The following is a 6,000-nucleotide window of genomic DNA, read 5'->3' as shown; positions in this document are numbered from 1 at the left end:
TACAGTGCTGTGCTTTGGATTTTGGATAAGAAAAAATGAGATAAAACACTAATGTTTTAGTTGATGCTCAGTAGAGCTCACCAAAGTCAATGACTTTTCAGTTTCCTTTCTCAACTTCCTTCCTGATGCCCAAGAAGCTGAGCAGGAGCACAGCCAGGACAGGTGACCTGAACTGGCCAAAGGGATGTTCTATATCAGAGAAACTCAAGCTCAGTATATAAACTAGAGGGATTTGGCCAGGAGGGGTGGATGATGTGGTTCAGTGCATTACAGTGCTGGGTTGGTAGCTGGACTTGATCTTAAAAGTCTCTTCCAAACTTGATGGTTCTATGATTCTACGAGCCTTAGAGTTGAGGAAATAAGGGAAATATGAGGCAAAAATGGTCTTTTGGGTTTTTTGGCACAAGTATAGTCACAACTTATCAGTTGCTTATCCTATTTATAGATATTATAAGAGAGAAGATTTTTTACATGACATCCGAAGATGATTAATGCACTGACAGAGCAGAGTCTTAGGAGTAGTTGCTCTGGAATATCAGTTGTAGCATGGAAGAAAGCACACAGAAGGAAAATTGGCTTGATGGGTGATGCAGGCTGACATTTCCCAGCACACTCAACTTGATGACTCAGTGACAAATAAAAGATGGGAGATTGGGTGGATTTACAATTAAGGGCTTTAGGAGAGAAGACTAGTAGTTTATAATTACATTTGACTGTACTATTTGCTTCTTCTGAATAGTAATTGAACTTAAAAATTTGCTTTCTATAAACAAGCTGGTGCAATTTCATTCCCCAAATATCTGTATGATGCAGGCAAATGAGCATTGCAAATATGGCCAAAGAAAATTTATTGAAATGTGTCTTACACAGAAAATTGTACTACACTTTCAGGTCTTCATTTGAAGCTGAACATTAATCTCTTGCTGGTTTATAACTATTTTCTGGCTCTGCTGACTGATTTTCTCCTAAAGCAAAGTAAAAAATAGTAGATTCTGAATTATGTCATATTTTGTCACCTTCTTCCTGCAGCCCTTAGGCATCCAGAGCTTATAATCTATTCTTTTTAGGTAGCTTCAGAGGAAATATCTCCTTTGTTTGTGTCATATCCACTGTAGCTCAGTCCAGCACAGAGGTAATTACAATGGACTAAGAAACCTTGATAGATACATGGATGCCTGATAAATACTTTGGGAACCTATGAAAAACAAAAGCAGTGTTTTCAACTTGTTTAGCATTCCTTGAGGAGATTGATAACCCGATTAAAAAAAAAAATCAAAATTAAATCTCCCACCTTCTGTCTAAGAGAACTTAATCTTTATAGTGACTTTCAAAGCTGTGGGATAGTCTTTGTAAATGAATTTTCTTGTTACATGATAAAAATTACACTGCAGTTCTAAAATCTAATTTAGGGTGTATGGACTTTAGGCTTCATTAATCATCAGCATGTCCTTCAGCTGAAGTGTGCTCACCACCTTTCACAGGCTGTAATATATTATGTAACCACATAAAATATAAACTGCAGTAATAGACTCTTTTGAAAAGATAAAATGCAAGACAAAGCTTATGTATAAATATCGAAATCCATTTTATTGGGATACTACCCTGGTACAACCCTTGAAATTGAATTAAAATTACCTATGCTTTCAGATCCTCTTCAGAGGTAGAGTTCAATTAACATGAGAGGGACTTATTAACCTGCATGGATGCCACATGTTATGTGAATGCAAACCTTGGAAAATGCTTTATTTTAACTCTTGCTGGAAACAAAGACTCATTATCTCTTGTCTACATCACTATTCAATTTCAAAACTGGGGAGCAATAGAACCAAAAGTACTGATCATTTTTCATGATTTATATATATTAACATCCTTGTACAGGATTGCCCTCACGAAGAGCAAATGTTACTTTTGAAGAAGTACATTTCCTCAGTGCATTGCAACTGAGGCATTAACACACTGATGTTCAGTTTCAGGAATGTGTATCTGAATAAAGAATATGCACTCTGAAAGATGCACAGTAGTGAGACGCCTACAACTCATTATCCATCTACCAAGGAAAATAACATTGTTCTAAACTGTGTGCTTCTTTCTTAGCTCCTCTTTAGTTTGTGCAATGTAACTTCTAGAAAAAATGGTAAGTTCTGGCTTGCAGTCTGAAAATCAAGTCCAATATCTGCTTTTTCAATATCTACCCCTTCCTCACAGTTTCTTTGTTTTTGTGTTTATCCTCCTGTGCTACAGAGTCAATATTTCATTGCTTCTACTTTGTTCTGCTCTGTTATTTTCAGCTTGGGGCATTTTTCTTTTTTTTTTCCTTTTTCTGTTAGTCTGTTGGAATTCCTCGGATTAATTTGTAAGCTTTTTTAAAGTATTTATGCTCAAAAGGTAACTAAAAGTTAATTTCTGCACGTATGCAACTTACAGTTCTATGTTGTAAACCGAGTTCATTTGCCTAGGACCCTGCATTATCCTAGACGAAGATTATCTCTGCTGTTATTTGGAGCCATGCCTGAATGTATTTGGAATATGCTCAGGTTCTCAAATGAGAACATGTATCTTGAAATTGGATAAAAACTAGCCAGAAAGCGTTGAGATGCATGCCAGATGGAGGAATCACAATGGTTGGGGGGCAATATCTATTTAATGTAGCAATAAAAAGAGATAAGAAAATTTGTACACCTGCAAAATGGAGATACCACTAAGCTAATGCCCATTGAGTCTTGGCACACCAGGCCAAGGATCATCCTGGAGTGATAAGCCCCATGGAGATCAGTTTTAACACACCAAATGCAGTCATCTCAAATCCAGAGGCAAATTAGACTCTCTGCATGCCTCTGTGATGTGTGTGAGTACCAGGATCTCTGAGTCCAGCTTAGTATAGACATGCCAATGCATTTTTAGACTGGTTTTGTTATTAGACTTTCTCTAGTAGTATTATTTTACTTAGGTAACCATTACTACTCTTTTTTATTGTTGTTGTTGTTGTTGCACTTAATGACTTGTCACCGTTCCAAGAACAAATTTTACTACAAGAATCAAACACAAGCATATATTTTGGGAAAATACAGTCTATGAAATGCATCTAAAAATGAGACAAAATTTAAAACTGTTGCACTCATAAAAGAGAAACCCTTTTATTTTATTAAGTACTTGTAGGGAGACCAGAAGAACATTCTCTGGAGCTGTATGCTATACAATCTAACTGAAAAATCATTATGCTTGGTGTAGGTGCCTTATCCCATCAATATCTTTTTATTTACAATAATATTGCAGACTATTGCAATTCCTATATACAATATTCTCAGTTAATCTCTCTATCCCTGTCTTTTGTTACTTCTTTGTGCTAAGATAGAAGTGTAATGGAATTTAGATATTCAAATTTTCTTTGTAGTCAATGGAGAGAGACAAGTACTTTAGAAGGATATTTCATCTCATTTCCAAAATCATAATCCCACTCTGCAATTCAGAGATAGGACAGACTTCCTTTGACCAGAAGCTGGAATCTATATTATAGATAGAATAATAGAATCACATAACACACCTGATCTACTTGTCTGGATTCTCTGCATTATTCGTGGCAAAAAAATAGTAACATCCATTCATGCCAAATTAGATTGCAAATAGGATACATGAGTTCATTGTTAAAGATATCCTTCCTCTCATTTGACTGTTAAGGGAGATGCTGGGCATCTGCCTTAGGTGTAGAAGTCAAATCTATCTACCAATAATATCTTCAATCTCAATTACTAAGACTACTTTCTTTCTTAATTGAGCCTAAGCTTCTACCCTTGACATTTCAACCAAGTTAAATCCAGTATGAAGGTAAGATGAATCATGTGTGCTTCCCCATCTGTGCCCTGTATTTGCAGATGTTTATCTATTTAATTACATCCCCCTAATTCCTTTTGAGCACCTATTTGATTCTTACATTGAAATTACATGCTCATTTAAAAGTTCTGAAAAATAAAGATCTTTCCAATAATTTAGATAAAAGTCCAATTTCTAGCTATGAGTGTGCATTATAAAGTACAGGGATCTCTTTTCTTTGTACATACAAGTTCTAGCAGCTGGTTGTGGTTTATCACCCCTCTGCCAGGAAAGTTTTCATAACTCTTTTCAAACCATAACAGGGTTCAACCTCTTAATCTCTTTCCTTGACTTACATAAATATTTGTGTGGCATATGTATTCCTTCTGAACTATAACATTGGAGAAAAAAAAATCACAGTTCTCTTTGTTCTTCCTTAGAGAGTGTTAATTAATGAATCTCACATGGCTTACCATCGCCATCTATTTTGGTTCCCTTATAATATCTGTAGAGTGTATAAACAATGAATTCAAATGAAGAACTTCCAGTTTTGATTTCTAGATCACATAATGTAAGAAAGGAAGGTGTTGGGGGCAGGGGTAGAAAACATGTTTTATTGCAGAAGCTCTTGTTTTATATTACAGCCCCATCTGCCTGTGCTGGACCTTTGGATGACATCCGACAGTACAAGCTAAAACAATGATCACTCAGAAAACATGTGATCAGCCAAATAATCGGACTCAAACCAGATGGTGATGCAAAAATAAGTGTTTTTTCTCCACAAGTTTATGGAGGAAACTCTAAGAGTTGCTATTCTTATAATGATGACAAAAATTTCTTAGAAACCTTTTGTAATATTGGAAGCAAACTCTCCCACTGCCAGGTGAGGGAATAGGCCATTTTATTTTTTTTAATTAAACATGGTTTGTTCAGACTGCTTTTGTTAAATCACTTTTTCATGAGGCAACATTTTCAGTATAGATTAATAATGTCAATATTAAGAAAGATTTCTTTTTTATTTAAGATCACCCTCTTAGAACATACAGGTACACATGCATGCACACATCTGCTATGGTGATAATTAACAAAGACCTTTTTTACTTGGTGTATATGTAAGTTACTACAGTGTTTATATTCTGAGATATAAATATTTTGGATTCTTTGTATAGAGGGCTTAATTTACCTCCCAGTTCAAATTAGTAAGGCCAGTGATTTCCCCCATGTATATATCAACTACAGAACCATCTGCACTAAGTAACTGCGAGTTGATTTACTGAGCTATCATTTTTCTCTTCTATTTCTTGTACTTCATAAATTTTGGATTCTGCTATTTTCTTGTCTTCATTGTCAATTTCTCATATATATAGAAAGGTGGTTATTTTGCACCAAATATGTTTAGCCCATTTTATGTGATAATCAGACATAAAGTTAGTATATTCTCTTCAGTCTAAAAATAGAGACTTTTTCACAAATTCTTCTTGATAGATCAGTCCACTAAATATATAAATAAATAGCTCTTCATGGTTATTTATTATCAAGAAACGGAAAACTTCTCAAAGTTGAGTTATGAGATACGATTTGATCATTTTGGAATATTATTACTTTTATCATCAGCAATTTGGCAGTGTTAAAATACGATGATAATTTCCAGTATTCTTGCCAAGACTTCAGGACAGGTATGAAATTTAAGGCCAAATTTTTTTCCCCTCACTAAACTGACATAAATCAGTAAAAATGCTATTTCATTCCGTTGAGATACGTCAATGTAAAATTAGATGTTGGTCCTGATGTCAATTATCACTTCAAAAATACTACCAATAATGCTGCTTTATTATTATTGTTGCACTTGATATTGATATTCTATTATTTCCCAAAAAGCAAGGACAGGATTGAGGTACTAGTGCACAAACATGTGCTTATAGCATACCATTATCCTCACGTTTTGGAAAATGTACCATTTCCTGTCAGCAATGCTTTGGTTATCTGTCTTGCCAGCATGCAATTCAGGTTCTGAAGGATAGTTCATAGGCAGTACATTACTTGAATAGACAACTCTCTAGCAAGATCTAAACTCTTATTTATGTTCAGTTACCACATGAGAAAACAAATGAGGAGGAGGGAAAAAACCAGGCAAATATAGCAGTAATGTGATCCTGTACAGTTTAGTAGTCATTTTGAATAGCTGAAGCTTTC

The sequence above is a fragment of the Sturnus vulgaris genome, chromosome 3, assembly GCF_052056855.1.
Source record: "Sturnus vulgaris isolate bStuVul1 chromosome 3, bStuVul1.hap1, whole genome shotgun sequence".
NCBI lineage: Eukaryota > Metazoa > Chordata > Aves > Passeriformes > Sturnidae > Sturnus > Sturnus vulgaris.
This window is presented reverse-complemented; position numbering follows the sequence as displayed.